This window comes from Diceros bicornis, chromosome 2 (genome assembly GCF_020826845.1).
Source record: "Diceros bicornis minor isolate mBicDic1 chromosome 2, mDicBic1.mat.cur, whole genome shotgun sequence".
NCBI lineage: Eukaryota > Metazoa > Chordata > Mammalia > Perissodactyla > Rhinocerotidae > Diceros > Diceros bicornis.
Genome location: NC_080741.1, coordinates 74,677,831 through 74,699,120, shown reverse-complemented (window position 1 = coordinate 74,699,120; position 21,290 = coordinate 74,677,831). Strand labels below are relative to the sequence as shown.

General features: G+C 37.6%; 1 long non-coding RNA gene across 2 annotated transcripts in view; it reads right to left on the bottom strand.

Moving 5' to 3' along the window:
* LOC131418790 (uncharacterized) overlaps nt 1–21,290 on the bottom strand; it is a 38,924-nt gene that overhangs the window by 11,769 nt on the left and 5,865 nt on the right. For both annotated transcript variants that reach the window (XR_009223033.1, XR_009223039.1), the window contains exon 2: nt 828–903. This is a non-coding gene — a long non-coding RNA (uncharacterized LOC131418790). The remainder of the gene's footprint in view (nt 1–827; nt 904–21,290) is intronic.

Genomic DNA, 21,290 nt, shown 5'->3' with positions numbered 1-21,290 from the left:
TTTTTAATTGAAATGATATTCTAATGTGCATCATCAGATGGACTGAAACTTCTTTATAACATTGTATATACATTTTGCTTCACAAGATAACCTCACAGTGTCAGATAATTGTCATGCTTCAATATAAACCACATATTGAGGGCAAAGCCATTTCAGAGTTTGAACTAAGTTGTGAAGCAACATCTACCCCAAAAACAGACAAATCGGAAAAATCCCAGCCAAATATTACAAATTTTTGTCAGCCCTCAAGAAAAGAAATTGATGCTACACCCTTGCATAGGCGAAGATTGGAGATTTAAGGAGATGACTAAGCTACTGCTAATTCTTTTGTCTGAGTTTAATTAACCCTCTGAAGTGTTTTGGCAGAATTTGGGCCTCATTCTCCCTCTACCCAAACAAACGCACCTACCAGGCTACTACAAAGGAACAACATACATGTTTTGCTCTATACAGTCAAGGGAACCAGCTAAACTTGGAGAATTAGACCCCAAACCCATAATTTGGTGTGTATGGATAGTTAATCCATAATCCAATTAATTATCTCTGCATTTTATCAAATTAGTTAAAAAGTGCAGGCTCTTTACTTCTGGTAACTTTTGCTAATACTCTGTGCACATACTCGCTGCCTTACCTTGAACAAGGTAACAAGATTCAGCGAATAATATTTCTGGTGACCCTACTTGAAATCCCTTAGGAAAATATTGCCTCCCAGCTCCCTGTTTACTTACAAACAAAACAAAACCCAGCTTTGAAGTGTTAGTCCTTTCAGAGCACTCCCTTTTGGTGGAAATAATTAGATAATCACTGAAGAACAGGTAGCCGCTCACCTAGGAGGCAGACGAGTTTGAAAAGGCCGGTCTGTTTGTCAGCATTTCAGGAACACCGTAAATGGAAGAACTGGACCTGAAAGGAGAAAGCCATTTCCTCATTTTAGAGAGGACCTAGGCCAGAACACAAACAACTAATTTAATACGATCACAGGGAGAAAGACAGTTAAAACCAGTACGTGTTGTAGATATGTAGCACATTATTGGAGAGGGGCATATATTATAAACTTTTGATGCAAAATTTAAGCGTGTGTGTGTGTGTTGTTGTTGTTTTTGTTCCTTCACTGTGTAAATCTATGACTAATACTTGCAGCAGTTTCACTTCAGCAATGTTTGGAATTTGTTGAGAAAAGCCAGGAACTATGCGTAGGGTCAGAGTGGCCGAATTCACGTCATGCTTTCACTTGGGTTAACTAGGGTAGCTGTCATAACTAAGGGTTGGAAAGTGAGGGGGAGGTTTTGACTCTAAAGTCATAAATCTCAGCAGGAGAAATAATCAAATGGGTTAGTTCTGTTTCCAGGGAATATCTGTCCATGCCCTCTGCCCAGTTTCAGAGTATAATGTATCTCTCGGGTTTTCAAAGTCAGGCACAAAATCCACGGTTTAGAGCACAGGCAGTGACCCTGATCATTACTGAATAAAGTGCTTCATTCTGTGCTGTCCAGAAATATCAGAGACCATGTCTCTCTGTTTCACACAGAACTGATTCTATTTGGTTCTTCCATTTGGCTAGGCCAAACAGTAGTCCCCCCTTATTGCGGCAAGGGGCTAGGGTGTGTGGAGACTTTTGAAGACCCCCAGTGGATGCCTGAAATCTCAGATAGTACCAAACCCTATATATACTGTGTTTTTCCTATACATACATACCTATGATAATATTTAATTTATAAATTAGACACAGTAAGAGATTAACAACAATAACTTCTCTTTGGCATATCCGAATTGGCAGCATCCCTATTCTTGCACTTTGGGGCTGTTATTAAGTAAAATAAGGGTTGACTTGAACATAAGCACTGCCATACCACCACGGCTGATCTGAAAACCAAGACAGCTACTAAGTGACTAAGGGCGCATAGCCTATGGAGCATGCATACGCTGGACAAAGGGATGATTCACATCCTGGGCAGGACAGAGCAGGACCACAAGAGATTTCATGACACTACTCAGAACGGTACACAATTTAAAACCTTTGAATTGTTTATTTCTGGAATTTTTTATTAAATATTTTCAGACCACAGTTGACCACGGATAACTGAAACCGTGGAAAGCGAAACCTTGGATAAGGGAGGACTACTGTGGTTCTCAAGAAGGGGTGAATTTGCCGTCCTCCTCATCCCCAGGGGACATCTGGCAATGTCTGAAGACATTTTTGATCTTCACACCTGGCATCTAATGGGTGAAGACCAGGGACGCTCCTCTGACACCCAAATGTCAACAGCGTGAGGTTGAGAAATCCTGGGCCAGAATTTGAGTTCAGCACAAATTCAGATAAAAATGTAACCAAAGTCTTTGAAATAAAAACTTGATGAAGGAAAAGTATCAATGAATATACTGAAAATTTTTTTTGAGGTCACTGAGATTTTGTCATATAAAAATATGTGAACAGTTTCTACTAGATGTAGTTTCAATTCTCTTCTGACAAATGGATTTTTTCCAGTAGAAAGAAGAATCCAACTGATCTTCTCTGGGGAAAAAAAGCAACTTAGTTACTTTGCGGTAGTTCAATTGTGAATAACCTGTCATTTTCCAATCCCTAAGAAGTGCCTTGTAGCTATTTTTCTTCTTCTTTAAGAAAGTGTTGTAAAATTAAAATGGCTTTTGCCTATGCAGGTGTACCTTGCCTTAAGCAAGATCTATATAAGAAAACATAAATTTATAAAAAAAGATTAATCTGGGCCAAATGTTTGCTTTAGAATAAGAACTTATAGCTGTATAAAAGACAATGCAGGATGGGGCTGGTCCCCTGGCATAGCGGTTAAGTGCACTTGCTCCACTGCTGGCGGCCAGGTCCGGATCCCTGGCGCGCACCGACGCACCGCTTGTCAGGCCGTGCTGTGGCGGCGTCCCATATAAAGTAGAGGAAGATGGGCATGGACATTAGCCCCGGGCCAGACTCCCTCAGCAAAAAGAGGAGGATTGGCATGGATGTTAGCTCAGGGCTGATCTTCCTCACAAAAAAAAAAAAAAAAAAAGACAATGCAGGAAAGATTCCTGTAAAAATCTGAACTGTGGTCCCTTTACATAGTGTGACTTAGTTTCCAATTTGGGAGACATATAAATATTAATTTAAAAATTAAAAAAAATTAAAATCAGTTAATCAATTTATCATTTTAGTAAAACAATCCGCTTATTTTCTAACAAAAATAACTACTTATCTTCCATTGAGTAAATACAATTGTTAAAGTACAGGTTTTACTTAATCACTGTGTCTATTGAATGGGTCCCCAAGATGTGCTTTTTTTCTCTACACTGTCATTCTTGCACGAAATACTGCCAAAAAAAAAACACTTTTTATTTTCTTATCAAAGTTTTTAGGGGTGTTAACCCAACTGAGCAGATTTACAAACAATGCAGCACTGTGTCAGGGATATGTTGAACATATTGCAAATCAAAAGAAAAATTAGAAAAACACCACTAAATATTAACCCAACATAAAGTCCTGGCAATTATTTTCAAAATTTCTGCAAAACTGACATTTCATTAATTTATTCATTCATCCATTCTATCATCAATTATGCATCTAGTACTTACCAGAATTTAGTGCCCATGAGAGGCATTCTAGCACCTAAGCCCTGGTTATGGTGATGCGGTTTTTAAACCAGATGAGCAAGGACCTTCCTTCCCTGAGCTTGCAGCAGAGGGATAAAAAGGAAGAGCGGCACTCAGTCTGCTGAGTGGGGAGACGATGGAGAACAGGACCGGAAAACTGCACAGAAGCAATGACGACTAACTTTGTCCAAGGGGGAGAGGGTCAGGACAGCCTCCAAGAGAAAATCACATATGAAAACAACCTTTGAAGACCTCCAAGAAAAAAACAGAATGACAAAGGAGCAGACAACTTCCCCTGGAGTGTCCATGGAAACTTGAAGTCCACTTCATGTTATGATACATTTCACTTATTATACCATTATTGTAATAAACTCATTTGGAGACTTATGGGGGAAGCAGTCATTCATAAGAGAACCCAGAAGCCAGACTAGAATACATACAAGAATACTTTTTTAAATAACCGTTATGTAAAACTCTGTCAATAATATAATCTGCAGAATGGATTTTAGCCATTTTCTACTAACGGAATCTATCTTTTGACTAAGGTCTAGATTCAAATGATAAGTCCATAGTCTACCAACTGCACAGCCTTGAAGAACTCATCAGTCCATTCTCAGTCTCAGTTTTGTCATTCTTAAAAAGGACATAATAATATCTACCTTTAGAATTTTGTTCTGATAATTTAAAATTAGGTATCTATAATTTCTAGCACATAGTAGGTATACACAAAGTGGTAGTTTAATTGTTCCCTTACCTATAAGATATTGGTCATCATATCTGAAAAGCAGCTTTCAGAAAAATTTACTATTTTAAGATAAATGATAAATATATGTATATATAACACATATTCTCTGTGAAAGCATTATAAAATGACTTCTTATTTTTGTGAAAGGAAAAGAATTTTAAATGACAGCTTGAGAATATGGACTGCAAACTTGAATGAGTTTTTTTTTTTTTTTTTTGTAAGGAAGACCAGCCCTGAGCTAACATCTGATGCCAATCCTCCTCTTTTTTGCTGAGGAAGATTGGTCCTGGGCTAACATCCTTGCCCAGCTTTCTCTAGTTTATATGGGATGCTGCCACAATATGGCTTGACAAGCGAGGCGTCAGTGCACGACCAGGATCCGAACCTGCGAACCCCGGGCCACCGAAGCGGAGCGCGTGCACTTAACCGCTGTGCCACCAGGCTGGCCCCCTGAATGAGATTTTTATTGTTATAGTATAGAAATATAAAACTTTAATAGAAAATTGTTAAACATTCCAAAAATGAAAGATGAGTAATGAGCAAAGATTAATGTGATATTTACATGGCATTAGGTGACGTGGAAAAGAATCAATTCATACTTAAATTATAAGGTCTTGCAATAGGCCAAATAGCAGGCTCGCAGAAATGTCCATGTTCTAATCCTCAGAACCTGTCAATATGTTAGCTTGTGTGACCTTTCTGATGTGGTTAGGTAAAGAATCTTTTTTTTTTTTGTGAGGAAGATTGGCCCTGAGCTAACATCTGCCAATCATCCTCTTTTTTTGTTAAGGAAGACTGGCCCTAGGCTAACATCCGTGCCCATCTTCCTCCACTTTATATGGGACGCCGCCACATCATGGTTTGACAAGCGGTGCGTCGGTGCGTGCCCAGGATCTGAACCGGCGAACCCCGGGCCGCTGCAGCAGAATGTGCGCACTTAACCACTTGCACCACCGGGCCGGCCCCAAGGCAAAGAATCTTGAGATGGGGAGATTATCCTCGATTATCTGGGTGAACCCAACGTAATCAATCACAAGGGTCCGTGTAGGAGGGAAACAGGGAGACCAGAGTTGGTAGTAGGAGGTGGGACTACGGAGACAAGAAGCTGGAGTAGTGTAAGGCAAAGGCCAACAGCCAAAGAATGCAGGCAGCTGAAAAAGGCAAGGAAATGGATTCTCCCTCAAAGCTTCCAGAAGGAATGCAGCCTTGCCAACACCTTGATTTTGGGATTCTGACCTCCAAAACTATAGAGTAAGAAATTCATGTTACTTTAAACCATTGAGTTTGTGGCAATTTGTTATAACAGCAATAGAAAACTAATATAGGTCTAAATATACCCAGGTTTTGAGAAAATCATGTGAAGGAAGAAGACTGAAAATGACTGATAAGGTAACTGAGCTAAACAATCAAAGAATGTTAAAAGCCACAATGTATTACATATTTATATTTTTCATCGCAAAAGTAATGCAGTTACTTTTTTACACATGCAGAATGACTATATAATTTTCAAACTGTTTTCAATTCATTTTACAGCAGTATGAAATGAGAGGAGAGTAATGTGTATACAAATACTCTGAGACATTTGTAATACAATATGGAAACATCATAGAGATACTTTATTCCTCAATTAGAAGCTTATTGTCCTTTTGTTTATGGGTAAAGTTTTTCTTTCTCGTCAAAATTTCGGCTCATATAGAAGTTAACTCTTCATTCTGTATGCTTGTTTGTTATTTGGAATTAACTGTAGATGTTAATGCCTTTATGGTTAGCTTGGTAAGTAAGCTTAAAGCCTCAATTTGTTTTCCATATCATAGTAAATTTGATTTCGCTGTAGACCAATTTCTCTTTGTGTTTGTTTATTTCTCTACAAATGTAATTTGTCTTACGCTGCTCACCAGGAATCAGTGTCTATCTCATTGTGTATGATTAGACAAAGAAGATCTGTTACAATTTCCCAAAACTCATATCATTGTCTCCCTATGGTTAAGAATGTTGTCTTATTTGATCCAACTACATGGAAATGAGGCTTGTGGTTGACATGGTACCTCAAAAGGAAACAATGAATGACAACAGAGGTTGGGAGAAGGGAAAAACAACGGCTGGAAAATCTCCCTCTTATTCAATGCCCAGAAGGCCGATTGCTTTGGGAAGGAAATAAATTTGTGTTGGCTTAGGGGAAATCAGTCTGTGGACCATACTGCTTTAGGGAAATTTTGTTGCATTTTTAATTCCCTGACCTGCGTCGCTGCAATCAAACAAAATTTTATTCTTTTCACTTGTGCTCCAGATGGAAGAAAATGTAAACAGCTGCCCAAGTGGTGATGGAGCCTTTTCTTCCACATTCTTGCATGTCATTAGGTTGAAGATTTACTTTTTCAGCAAATTGAAACCTCTAAAACCTAGTAATCAAATTCTCCCCCTCTCCCTCACTTTGTATTCCAACTATCATCAATTGCTTACTTTCAGAAATAGTTTTCCAAAGATGAAGCTATGATGAGTATGCATGGTCATTATCATATTTACTCTTGTCAGTACCATATAGCATTATGTTGTTTACAATAATTAGCTGCTGGAAGCAATCCTGTAAACACAACAATGTGACAGTCTGCATATAGAAAAGCAAGTTACTGTGAAGGGAGAAAACGGGTACAGGCTAGTTTGGCTACTATGCTGTGGCTATTCGTTATGAACGCAATGTCAAAGTCCAAAAGAAACCACTCACTCACTACTTTTCAAGATGATGAATATATGTGAAAGAAACAAAGATGTGGGGGAATTTGGAAGTTTTAATAAAACTATTGGGAGATGGGTCTTTTTTTTTAAGTTGTTAAGCTAATTATATTCACTTAAGAAGCAATACAATGAAATTGCATAATTAATGTATTTAACTTACACAAATTTGATTTTATGCACAAGATATGCCTCTATTTCCTTACTCATATTAAATATGCAGTAGATGTGATGACACCAAAAACAACCAATGCAAACTATCAAAACCTATAGAAAGTATGTACAAAGGTTGTTTCCGAGTTTCCCGATCAATGGAAAGAATTAAATGCATTAAGTGATCTTCAAGTAGGTAGTGATAAAACATCACTATCCTTGAGGAAGAAATTGAAGAATAAGTGAGGAGCATAAAGAACGACTGACAGTGGCTATAGAGGAGAGACAGACAGAATTTGAAAGGGCTTTGAATAGACTGTTAGGGGAAACCTGATTGCCTCTGAGGAGGCTGTCAGTGAGAGCTTATAGAAAAAGGAAGAAAATTTGGAAGTGAAAGAAAGAGAATCATTGTTATGTCCTGGCAGAAAGTTTAGCAATACTACTTGTGATAAAGTAGCAAGTAGAAAATGTACCTAATGAAATAGATAATTTATCTAAGGATATTTCTAAGCGGGATATAGAAGATGCCCCTTGGCTTCCAGCTGCTTATAATAAAATGCTAGAGAAGAGGATAAGCTAAATGAGGACGTGTTAAATAAAGCAGATCCAAGACTTGCTGGATTCATAAATAAAACTGTCTCTCTTCCCAGCATCTCCAGGATTCTCAGATTAAGAAAGTGTTTCAAGTAAAGTCATATCCTTCTTAAAGTCATATCTTTCTTCCCCAAATATATAAAGCAGTGCCTCAGAACTGTTCAGTGAGACAAAAAACTCTTTATGGATTTTAAGGCATGTTATATTTTAAAAAATTATTTTTAAAAATAAGTTTCAAATTTAATAAAACATAAGGATGACTTTTACTATCCTAAGCAATATTTTTACAATGTCCAGTAATGAGTTGACTAATAATTTTCTCTTCATGCAATATACTATTGGGTTTATTACAGCATGCTTGAGTCAGTGTCAATTTTATGACCATGTTAAAGCTAAACTCATATTCCTAGAGTGCAAATATTAATATGCTTTCTCAAATAAATAGTACCCTATTTATTAAATCTAAGATGCCACTGATTGACACATTATTTTTCGTAAAGCTAAAAAAAGACAAATTGCTGCCAAATCAACTATGATACAACACTCTGTTTTGTTTTGTTTTGTTTTGTTTTTGGTGAGGAACATTAGCCCTGAGCTAACATCTGTTGCCAATCCTCCTCTTTTTGCTCATGAAGATTGGCCCTGGGCTAACATCCGTGCCCATCTTCCTCTACTTTATGTGTGGGACGCCTGCCACAGCATGGCTTGATAAGTGGCAGGTAGGTCTGCACCTGGGACCCGAACCTGCAAACCCTGGGCCGCTGAAGAGGAGCACGTGAACTTAATCACTACGCCACTGGGCTGGCCCCCAACACTCTCTTATTGTTTCATTGTGTCGTCTTCTCACTAAAATCTTATACTTATTAATAGTTTTTTGTGTGTATGTGAGGAAGATCAGCCCTGAGCTAACACCCATGCCAATCTTCCTCTTTTTGCTGAAGAAGACTGGCCCTGGGCTAACATCTGTGTCTATCTTTCTCCATTTTACATGGGACGCCGCCACAGCATGGCCTGACAAGCGGTGCCTCGGTGCGCGCCCAGGATCCGAACCCAGGCCGCCAGCAGTGGAGTGCGCACACTTAACCGTTACGCCACAGGGCCGGCCCCATACAATCTTATACTTATTAAATAAGATAATTTAGGTTTTTTAGACAATTAAAAACTAAACTCTTGTGTGTATATAAAAAGGGAAACAACTTTGAAAACAGTTAAGGTACTTCTAAAATGTCTTACCATTAAAAATACAATACTTTTGAATCACTTTTGAACTCGAGTTGTTGACGTCAGTGGTTTTCTACACCGTTTGTCTGCTGTACCACCCAAGGCACTGGAGGCGCAATTTTCTTGAAAGATTACTTCACTGTCATCTCCAAGATTCTCTTTCAAGCTCCGACACTGCTTCTGCAAGTTTTACTGCTTTCCTGACTTTACCAGATGATAACAATTGAAGGTTTTTAGACAGTACCTGCAACTCATAGTCCTTCTCCAGTGATTCTCAAGTGGTTTAATAATTTACACGTCAAAGGGTTTCTGGAATCCAGTGATGCCACCAAAAAAAATTACAAAATTTGCATGTGTGCAAGCAACTACCTCATAAATGCTGTCTGGCCAATAGAAATTTTAAGATGTTTCTGATTGTGGCGCATCTCTATTTTAGAGATGTTAAATTGTGAAAAATATGCATACTAGAATCAATAAAATATGGTATTACTGGTAAAATTGTATCTCAATTATCAGTGCATATTGTTCTAGACCCAGAATAATTTAATCAGCACATTTTGGTTTCTTGATGGATCCAACAGTGACATCCAGTAGGATATAGGTGAATTACATTTTTCCCCCTACCCAAAGGCCATGTCAAAGTCATATTAGAGCCTTTCTAAATTAAAGAATTCGACCCTGCCTACCTAGAGTGAAGGAATTGAATGAGAATCACAAACCAAACTAGTTGGCTGGTTACTTCCATTGCCTAAGCCCTAAATAACATGAATGAAAACTTATACTGTGCCAGCACTTCACACATCAACACAGCTCTGAAAAGCTCTCTATTTAGTGTGAGGAAATGAATAAAATTTTTATAAGTATCTGGGCTCTGCAAGTTGAATCTGATGGTATCAAGCAAGTCTAATAACTGTTGGGGTGGGATATCATCCATAGGTTTCTAAGATTCTTGTAAGCTCATTTGCTTATCTATAGTTCCAAATTTCCTGAAGAATAAACACAAGAGCTACCGCTGAATGGTAGGTCCCTATGCTTTCCAAATGACCACAAACATGTACTCTATCCATGGAAACTTGGCCAAATCCAGCTAATTACTCTGGTTTCAAACCAAGTGCACTGTTTCAAAAAACAAGTGCTCTAGAATTATGAGAGCCAACCATTTTCTTTAAAAAATTTGGCTAATATTAGGGTATGAAAGTAGTTTTCTTGCTAAGCGATTCATAATGTAGTTCTACTGACAGCTCACTATTTATAAAATATACCATTTGTGTTTACAATCTGCTATTTAGATCCATCTATATGTAAATAATTATTTGCAATCTGCAAATAGTTATAATTAAATGTAGCTAAGCAAAAGCATGATGAGATTTGTGACACCTACAAATTTCTCTCAAAATCGAGTATAATCGCTAGTGATTAGCTAGTTATCAGATGATTTTTTTTCTGCTTGTTTTATATCAGTACTTTTAATATCCACATATGCATATTTCAAGCATCCTCAGAATAATATGTTTCTTTCAGTTAAACTCCACTATGGTTTTAAGCTTTTGTATGGAAACAGTGAGTGAAATTACCCAGGAATATAAGCACGTGTTTAACACAAGAGGAGACAACATTCAGTATATCATTTAACCAGGTCTACAAGCAATACATTAATATTATTTACATTCCTGATCAAAAAAATCAGTTCATTTACATTTATCCTGTTCAACATATTGGCAAAGGCAAGAGCTGCTGGAAAGAGGGATGATTTGAAATGCTAATGTGGTACAAAGTGATAGAGATGTCCAAGAGAGTTTGGAGTAAGGGTTTCAAATTTGGGTCCATGTTGTAAAGTGGAAAATAGAACTGCACGTCCTCTGGCTTCATTACCAAAGCAGGAGGATACTATCCAGATACTGTTCTCTCCAAAGCATGGTGTGGTGGCTAACACTCTAGGCTTAAAATTAGAAGGTTCAGAGAGGTTAAGAGTCTTGCCCAACAAGGTCGCTTATGTGAAAGAAGCAGTACAGGCAGTTAGCCTAGCAGATGCTTCTCCCAAAGTTCTTTTCTTTACCCCATGCAACCTCCCACTATTACAGGTCCTTTGTTGAGTATTAAAAATAACTTTTAAAAAATGGTTAACACACAGCTCTTCTTATATGGTCTTTAAAATACTTGAGGATTCAAGATATGCATAGCTGAAATGATTAGAGATTAAAATCAAATGTAAAAAGTGTTAATTCTGAGGGAAGAGGAATAAGCACTTGACATCAACAAAGCAAGGTCTATCATATAATACTGTGTAAGACGCTATCCCCAAAACTTAGTAGTTTAAACTCATCTGCATTCATGGTTGCTCTTAAATGTATGAGTAAGCTAGATGGTTCTGCTGATCTGGGTCAGGCTTGGCCCATCTTGGGATCTGTGCTCAGCTGCGTGTGAGCTGGGGGCTAGGGGTCCTAGCATGGACCTCATTCACATCTTGACGATTGGCTGGCAGTCATCTGGCACGACGACTAGGCCTTGTGTCTTTTATTATCCAGCAGATTATCCTGAGTATGTTTTCACGGTAGTATCACGAGAGTAAGCAGTGGCGGGCAGGGCCTTGGAACTGGCACAGTTTGACATACATTGTATTCTATTTGCAAAACAATTCCACAACCAGCCTAGATTCAAGGGGTAGAGAAACAGACTCTACTCATGAAGGGAAGAGCTATAAAGTCACATTGCAAAGGGCTTGGAAATACAAAGAGGTGATGAGTTGGGGACATGTTTTTAACCAGCCTACTGGAGTAGAAATTAGACTGGGAGGTATCAGAGAAAATCTCTCTAAAGAGGTCACAGTTGAGCTAAGCTGAAGAGTTAGATGAATGTTATGTATGCAACAATAAAAAAAAGGAGTGGTCTGGCACATTTGGAGATAAAGGGGTAGAGTACTAATAATGCAAATAATTGAAGCTTTACGATACTAACTTCATGAAGAAAAATGTTCTAATTTTAATTTCTAATAAATGTTAATGGTTGAAAAAAATGAAGTAAAGAAGAAATTACACTTAATAAATGAACTGATTAAATTTAAAATGTAATTTTAATATAGTTTATCTACTATTTGTAAGATTTCCATAGTTAGCTACAACAGAGCCCAAAGGATTTAATTGTGGATTCAACCCGAGAGATTGTACAAGTGTCAGACTGGCACAATTAGGAATGTCACAGGCATATATTATCATGTTGTAGTTTACCGAACTTTTTAAAAAAAATAGCAATTGTCGATGTTAACCATGTGTTCAAGTTTTCCCTTCTCACTAAAAATTTTTAGAAATAATAGGAGTTTTAAACATCCTAATACATAAGAAAATAACAAAAATGAATGATTATATCAATACAAAAATAAAAACAAATGGTCATGAACTTTTACTCAGAATTGTTCAATAACCTTAGGAAAATATAAAGATCATTTGGCTGTCTTGAAAGAATATGAAAGGTCATCTGGTTCATCTTTCTGACTTTAGATGGAATCTTTCTCTCATCAGAATTCTATATTTAGTGACATTTTTAGACTGTGTACACAAAACAGCAAGGGACTAGTCATTTGAAATAACAGAGGTTAAAAGAAGAGATCTTGAGTGAATACAATTGATACTCCCCCTCCCAGTTGAACTCTATCTGTATCTACACACAAGCATCTCCAATCTTTTGAGTGTGCTGTAGCCTCTGACTATGTAACCCAGGGACAAGTCTCTTAATCTTAACTTCACTGGACTCATTTTCCACAACCACGAGCAGGAGACTTATACTGTTAAATTTGGATGCTATATGTGATTATACTTAACAGCCAGTATATTGTAAATGTTAAGTGTGGATTTTGCATTCAGACACTGGATTACAAATCCTTGTTCCAGACTTTCTAGCTATGTGCTATCTGGCCAATCCTTGAACTTTCTCAGCCTCAATTTCTTAATATGTAGAAAGCAGATAATAATATTACCTACCTTAGTTCCAATAAAGATTAAATGGGAAAATGCATTGAGTCCCTTGCACATTTCTAGCACATGGTAAGTGGTTTCACATTAGCCATCAAATGAGTGAATGAATGGTTAGATACCCCAGTTTTCCCTAAATGATTTAAAATAATTATAAGCTAACTATCATGACTAAAGGAAGATGAACGAGTGTGGTACTAAGCTCTGAGCTGAACTGAGGATTGGTGACCTGAGCATGTTATTTGGTTGCAAATCTTATGAGCTTAGCTTAGGGTCAAAACAGATGTAGACTGGACTTGATATTATTCAATCATTACAAAGTAAAACATACAAGATCTCTCTTTAGAAGTATTTTTGATTGATTATATCAGTGTTTTGTTTACTATAATTAAATAATTATTACTAATGACTTTCCAATTGAAATATTTTCTTTCTTGACTATTAAGAACATTCTGAAATCTTTTTACTTTTATCTCTCAGTTTTACTCCAAACAATAAAAGAGTCCAATCTGTCCTTATTTTAAATCTCTCCTTACAACTCTCTTTTGCTCTTTTAACTCTAAACAAACATACAGACTGAACTGTGGCATAATTTGTATTTATTTGAAAATAACTAAAAACATAGAAAACTGCTACATCAATGTTTTCCTATGCCCACAATGTAATTATTTCATCCTACTCAGAAAAAGTCACTTGCATTCATCTTCTTCATCCATTAAAAAAATAGTCCAGGACAGTAAAATAAATTTCTTAAAGCAGAGTATCTAGTGTTTTGTCTATCAGAGCAGAAGTAAAGCATCGAACACTAAATTGATTTCAGAAGGCAGCAGCCTTTGTTGGGTCAAGCATGTATGCATACCTGAGGAAGTGATGAAATCATTCACTTGATTCACCTCCCTCCCAAAGGAACTGGTAATTTTAAAAGTCTAGCAAAGACACAGATCAACCTTTAGAACTGTAAAGGACCTGAGAGCTTCTCTAGTCCAATACCTTTATTACATAATTGAGGAAACTGAGGTACAGAGTAAGTGATTGCCTGAGGTCATGAAGCTATGGCAAAATCTGGATAAGAATGGAGACCATCCTACTTCCTAATCCAGTACTTTTTTCTCTACAGCATGATGAAAGGAAGGGAGGAAGATCAACAGAAAGATGTGACTCCTCTGTGGTTATGCAGCCAAGCATCTGGTGATAGACATGGGACCATTGTGGTCAACAGGCCATGAGTCAGGAAGAATAGCAGACACAGAGTAGATGAGAGAGGATACCTAAGGACTGCATCTGACTAAAATAAGCTCCAGAAAGTAATAGTCGCTACTTCACTCACACCATCCAAATCTCACACACGTTTCTCTTTTGGCCAAATTTAACCTGTCACCATACAGTGAAGGGGATTCTGGGAAATAGAGTTTCAAGTTTAACCAGGCTGTCACAATAAAACCACCCCAAATGGTATCCTTTGACCTTCTAAATGTAAAATTCTTCAGGCATCACTCTGCTAAATCAATTATTTTTAGAACGAAGTTCTGAAGTGAAGAGAGTGAAATATAAGTTTTACAAATATTTTTTAATTTCCATAATATTATTATGAGCCTCAATGAACCTCAGTCCCTTTCAATGTCTCTCATCAACCAAACCTTTTAAAAATATGCAAGGCTCTTTACTGTGAAGATGTTCATAAAATAGCTGTTTGGATTCCTCTCTATCTCGCTTGTTCTACTTTTTTCTCTATAGCTAGCTAGCTGGGATAGATAGATAGATAGATAGATAGACAGATAGATAGATAGATAGACAGACAGACAGGTAGGTAGGTAGGTAGATAAATAGGTAGGTAGGTAGACAGATGACAGATGATTTTAAACTGCTTCATTACAAATAAGAAATTGAAGTTCTGATACTGTATTTTTTTAATACATTATGAAAGCACTCAGACTTGTTTTACTGGAGTCAAATTTTTGGTGCTATCTTGGCAGCTAAACCATCACTGGAGCTGAAACGGTAGTCACTGATATCATACCTTCTTCTCCACCAGTATGCTCTTATGAGTGCTGACCCTTCCAGTAGATGAAATGAATTCTCAAAGGCACTGTCTGCACTGTCACCAAGAAAAAAGCTTCCTTCCACCAAACATTAACGTTTCTCACACCAGCTCAACACTCAAAAAAAATGGATGGGGGCATGGAAACAATTATCCCAGTCACTCGAGGGGCACACCCACTGGATACTTCAGGCTAAAGCATGTTTTGGCCTGAGCTATCCCAATAACTGCCTTCTAGCTCCACAGTGGACATGGTTTGAATGTCCACTTACGTAAATGTCTCTCTTCACCTTTCCCTCTGTTTGTCCAAATACAATGTCAGGATCACCCCCAGATGATTCTTTATCATACTGTTTTGGATCTTTCAGGGAGTCCACTCCTGGTGGAACCTAGGAGCACCTGTCAGGGCAAGGAAGCCTCTGCTTCCAATTATTTCTGCCCTGCAGACACTTCTCATAAAGGAGCTTTCCTAGCCAAGTTCTAGTTATTATTTCCTGAGGCTTTTTTTTTTTCCTTTCCAAGATACCTCTTGAGACCAAAACTTCTGACAAAACTGCAACTTTGTAACACTAGATATAAGAGTCTCTCATTATTTTGGCTTTTTCACTTCCTGACTTTTTATACACTTATAATTGCATGCTTTGCAGTCTTCTCATTTAGATTAAAGCAATATTCTTTAAAAGATTTTTTTCCTTTCCTTTATTTCTGTGGTTAGTACTGGAAAGAGAGGTTTTCAGTAACCTTGCTGAAAGAAAGTACTGACGTGTCTCGTTCATTTTCAATGTTATCTTAAATTCAATCTTTTTTCTTTCAATTTGCTATGTTCTGAATGTCAGACAGGTTTCTAAGGATAATATGATGGCAAAACTCTCACCCTCTTTGCACATTCCTCAACAGTTGCATTTAAATGGTCACTTTCCAGGGACGATATCGTGGGTGTGGAATCGCGCTTTGTCTGTTCTTACTTGTATGTCTAAACAAAGTAAGAAATATTGCTTAGAATGTTCAAAGGAATATAAGTCCAGATATGCCAACATTTTGCATGATTCTGAAAATACTTTCCAGTTGTATCTTTTAGCCAAATCAATCAGAAGATTAATCATATTGCAACATAATCAGTGAATCTAACATTTCGCTTGAGTCATATAACAGGAATATATATCTGATTGGTATATCAGTAAGAATCTGATTAATAGCCTTGCCCTACTGGAACTTATATTCATAAAGGAGACAAAGACAATAAACAAGATAAGTTCTGATGATGAGAAGTGTGGTAAAAATTATGATGGAGTTGATATGATCAATCCTGACTTGAGAAGATACCTACTACAGACAGCATGACAAGAAAATCGAAAGGCTAAAACTGGTCAAACCGTTTGGCCTACTTTCTGAAACTCCGAAGAAAATCACAAAAATGAAAGTTTTAGGCACAAACATTTCAATCAATGGAAAATAATGTCTGTAACCAAAATATACATCTAAGAGTTAATTAAAGCCTACAACATCCATTTGATTGAATATTTTTAAGAAAAAGGTAGACGCTGGTTCCTTAGATTGAGGGAGGAGGGGATCAAGAATTCCACTGTGGGGCCGGCCCCTTGGCTTAGTGGTTAAGCGCCCACGCTCCGCTACCGGCAGCCCGGGGTTTGGATCCAGGCGCGCACTGACGCACCACTCCTCAGGCCATGCTGAGGCCGTGTCCCACATACAGCAACTAGAAGGATGTGCAACTATGACATACAACTATCTACTGGGGCTTTGGGGAAAAAAAGGAGGAGGACTGGTAATAGATGTCAGCTCAGAGCCGGTCTTCCTCAGCAAAAAGAGGAGGATTAGCACGGATGTTAGCTCAGGGCTGATATTCCTCACAAAAAAAAAAAAAAAAAAAGAATTCCACTGTGTACTGACTGAACTTGAGTTCCCTATTACCCATCAAAGTAGAGATATGAAGTAGACAGCATGAGATCACTCAGTATGTACAGCATGATCCCGTCACTGTTATCAAGAAAGCATTTATTGGGCATTATGCTAAGTCAAATAAGTCAGACTGAGAGAGACATATATGTGAAATCTAAAACAAAAAGCAAACCGAACTCATAGATAAACAGAACAGATTGGTGGTTGCCCGAGGCGAAGGGTGGGTGAGTGGGTGAAATGGGAGAAAAGGATCAAAAGGTGCAAACTTCCAGTTCTAAAATAAATAAGTCATGGGATGTAATGTACAGTATGGTGACTATAGCTAATAACACTGTACTGCATATTTGAAAGAGAAATTTATTGCTTTTATTAAGATTTTTTGCTAATTTCATCTTCTAAAAGGAAGAACCATATGAGTAAGTCCATCAAAAATTACTAGCCTACCCTGGAGGCTGAAACATTTTTTCTACCAGTCCATCTCTGCTATCACGAAATTCAACATGATAAATTATAACATGTTCAAATTTTCCCAAGAATTATTTACTGCTTACTAAGATTTATTGTTAAGAGAATAAATCTTAAAAGTTCTCATCACAAGAAAAAAAATTTATAACTATGTGTAGTGATGGATGTTAACTAGACTTATTGTGGTGATCATTTCAAAACATACACAAATATAGAATCCGTATATTATACACGTGAAATTAATATGTTATATGTCAATGATACCTCAATTTAAAAAAAGAAAGCATATATTTGTATATATATAAGGGCAGGGAAAACTGAGAAGGATATACAGCTTAATATTAATAGTGATTAAATCTTTTTTTTTTTAATTTTTTATTTATTGCAGTAACATTGATTTATAACATTGAATAAATTTCAGGTGTACATCATAATACTTCTATTTCTGCATAGATTACATCATGTTCACCACCCAAATACTAATTACAACCCATCACCACACACATGCGCTGAATTATCCCTTTCGCCCTCCTCCCTCCTCCCTCCCCCCTTCCCCTCTGGTAACCACCAATCCAATCTCTGTCCCTATGTGTTTGTTTATTGTTGTTATTATCTACTACTTAATGAAGGAAATCATACGGTATTTGACCTTCTCCCTCTGACTTATTTCACTTTGCATAATACCCTCAATGTCCATCCATGTTGTCACTAATGGCTGGATTTCATCGTTTCTTATGGCTGAGTAGTATTCCATTGTGTATATATACCACATCTTCTTTATCCAATCGTCCCTTGATGGGCACTTAGGTTGCTTCCAAGTCTTGGCTATTGTGAATAGTGCTGCAATGAACCCAGGAGTGCATGTATCTTTATGCATTGGTGTTTTCAAGTTCTTTGGATAAACACCCAGCAGTGGAATAGCTGGATCATATGGTAGTTCTATCCTTGATTTTTTGAGGAATCTCCATACTGTTTTCCATAGTGGCTGCACCAGTTTGCACTCCCACCAGCAGTGTATGAGAGTTCCTTTCTCTCCACAACCTCTCCAACACATGTTGTTTCCTGTCTTGTTAATTGTAGCCATTCTGACGGGCATGAGGTGATATCTCATTGTAGTTTTGATTTGCATTTCCCTGATAGTTAATGATTTTGAACTTCTTTTCATGCGTCTGTTGGCCATCTGTATATCTTCCTTGGAGAAATGTCTGTTCAGGTCTTTTGCCCATTTTTTGATTGGGTTGTTAGTTTTTTTGTTGTTGAGATGCATCAGTTCTTTGTATATTTTGGAGATTACGCCCTTATCAGATGTATGGTTTGCAAATATCTTCTCCCAACTGTTAGGTTGCCTTTTCGTTTTGTTGATGGTTTCCTTTGCTGTGCAGAAGCTTTTTAGTTTGATGTAGTCCCATTTGTTTATTTTTTCTATTAAATCTTAATGGTGTTAAAGACGATGTTTTGCTGTTTGTGTATCTGTACTATGTTTTTAAACAATATGAATTATGTGCGTTCTTTTAAAGAAACAAATGTTTTAAGTTTTTGAATTTAGCCATTGAAAGAAGAAATAAGATCAAGATAAGGAAACCAAAAGCTAGTGGAGTGAAACAGCTAGATTTTGGAGGGGGGAAAAAGTGAGTTTCCTCCATTTCCTAGTTTTTCCTCTGAAACGAACCATTTAGAAATAATCAAGTCTATATATTTGCATTAAAACATTCTCCAGACAAAATGAGCTTTCAAGAAAAAAGGAAAGAAAAAGTAGGCCTAATGATCAGTGTCTAAACCAGACCTTAAGCCACCTTAAGAGAGGCAACTCTTTCTGCCAAAAGCTCTTTCCGGCCCAGCCCACGAGCAGTCTACAGAGCCCACCTCTCATCTGGGAGACCACGGGCTAACACAGACACAGAACATTGTCTGTAGGAGCTTGCAAATTTATGGCTGTCAACAGTGATTAAACCCACTCTAATCTTAAATTCTGCTTCAAATATTACAACAAACACATGCAAATGGACAGCAATATTATGGGCTTACCCAAATTTAAAATTAGAATCTAAGCATACACTTGTACAGGGCACCTAAATTCCAGAGGGCAGGTACTACTGCTAAGGTGCTCTCTTCCTCCTGTTCAGATCAGTGTGCCTTTCCACCTCCTACCATAAAGCTGCAAACCACTCAGTTTTTGTTCTGGCAAGAGGCTGGAATTTTATAACCAGCGTCTTATATTGGAGCCCTTACACTTTTATTTAACTCTACAATCGATCCCTAAGAGTTCTAACTCCACGTACAAGAAAGCACCACTCACTCTCAAACTGCAAGGTTCTCACGGTGATTATTCACTCCGCACAAAGATCAAAACTGAAGAACGGGCCGGCCCTGTGGCTTGGTGGTTAAGTGCGCGCGCTGCAATGCTGGTGGCCCGGGTTCGGATCCCGGGTGCGCATCGAGGCACCACTTCTCCGTCCATCCTGAGGCCAGGTCCCACATACAGCAACTGGAAGGATGTGCAGCTATGACATACAACTATCTACTGGGGCTTTGGGGGGAAAAAATAAAATAAATAAAATCTTTAAAAAAATTAAAAAAAAAAAAAAACTGAAGAACAGAGAAGTTAAATGACTTGTCCCCAGTTCCGCCATTAGTCAGTGGTGGGACAAGCAAAAGGACAACTCCTATTTCCAACTCTTTCCTCAGAACTGTTCCCACAACAAATACTCTAATTATATACTGACCAAGGACAAGCATATCAGATCTAATTTCATCTTCTAAAAGGAAGAACCATACGAGTACGTCCATCAAAAGTTACTAGCCTGCCCTGGAGGCTGAAACATTTCTTCCACCAGCCCATCTCTGCTATCAATTAAATTCATCAACATGATAAATTACAACATGTTCAAAATTTTCCCAAGAATTAAGCAAACAAAAAACGCTTACTTCCTAAACAAAAGCTACTAATATTTAAAACATAATCAAGAGAAATCTAAATGGAATTGAATATAGCTCATAATTACCACTACTCCAGATACATAACAGTCACCATTTACAGAGTGCTTTCTAGGTGCCAGGCACTGTGCTAAGCACTTTGCATACATTCACTTAACTCTGACGACGACTCTAAGAGGCAGCTCGATGATCATCTACATTTTACAGAGGAGGAAAAAACGAAACACAGAGACGCTAACACAAGTGATAGATGGCCAAGTCAATATTCAAATCCAAATGGTCGGACTCCAGAACTCTCCTTAACATTATGCTACACTTTGCATACTGAAATATGAATATAAGCTCATAAAGACATTTTTTCTTAATTTTATATTTTGAATATAATAATATTTTCCATTCAAAAACATAGTTGAGCACCTAGCACGTACCAGGCACTGTTTCAGGCATTTGGAATACATCAGCGAACAAAAGAGACAGAAATCCCTGTCCTCAAGGAGACATTATAGTAACGCAGCAGCTAACATGAAGTGCTTCCATATCACGCCTTGTTTTGAACACTGTTCAGTGTTTTACAACTATTCACTCATAACTCTATGAGGTAGAAGCTACTGTTATTCCTACCTTACTAGTAAGGAAACAGACACTGCAGGGGTAAATAACTTGCCAAAAATAACACAAGTGGAAGAGCCAGGATTTAAATCTAAACAGTCTGGCTCTCAGCTCCTAACCTCCATGCCATTCAAACTCACGTAGCCACCTAATTTAAACGTATTCCAAATAAATATGCCACCATATCAACCACACCACATTCATATGCCAACAGTTTAGGCTCAAAAAATATTCTTTTTTTTTTTTTTTTTGTGAGGGAGATCAGCCCTGAGCTAACATCCGTGCCAATCCTCCTCTTTTTGCTGAGAAAGACGGGCTCTGA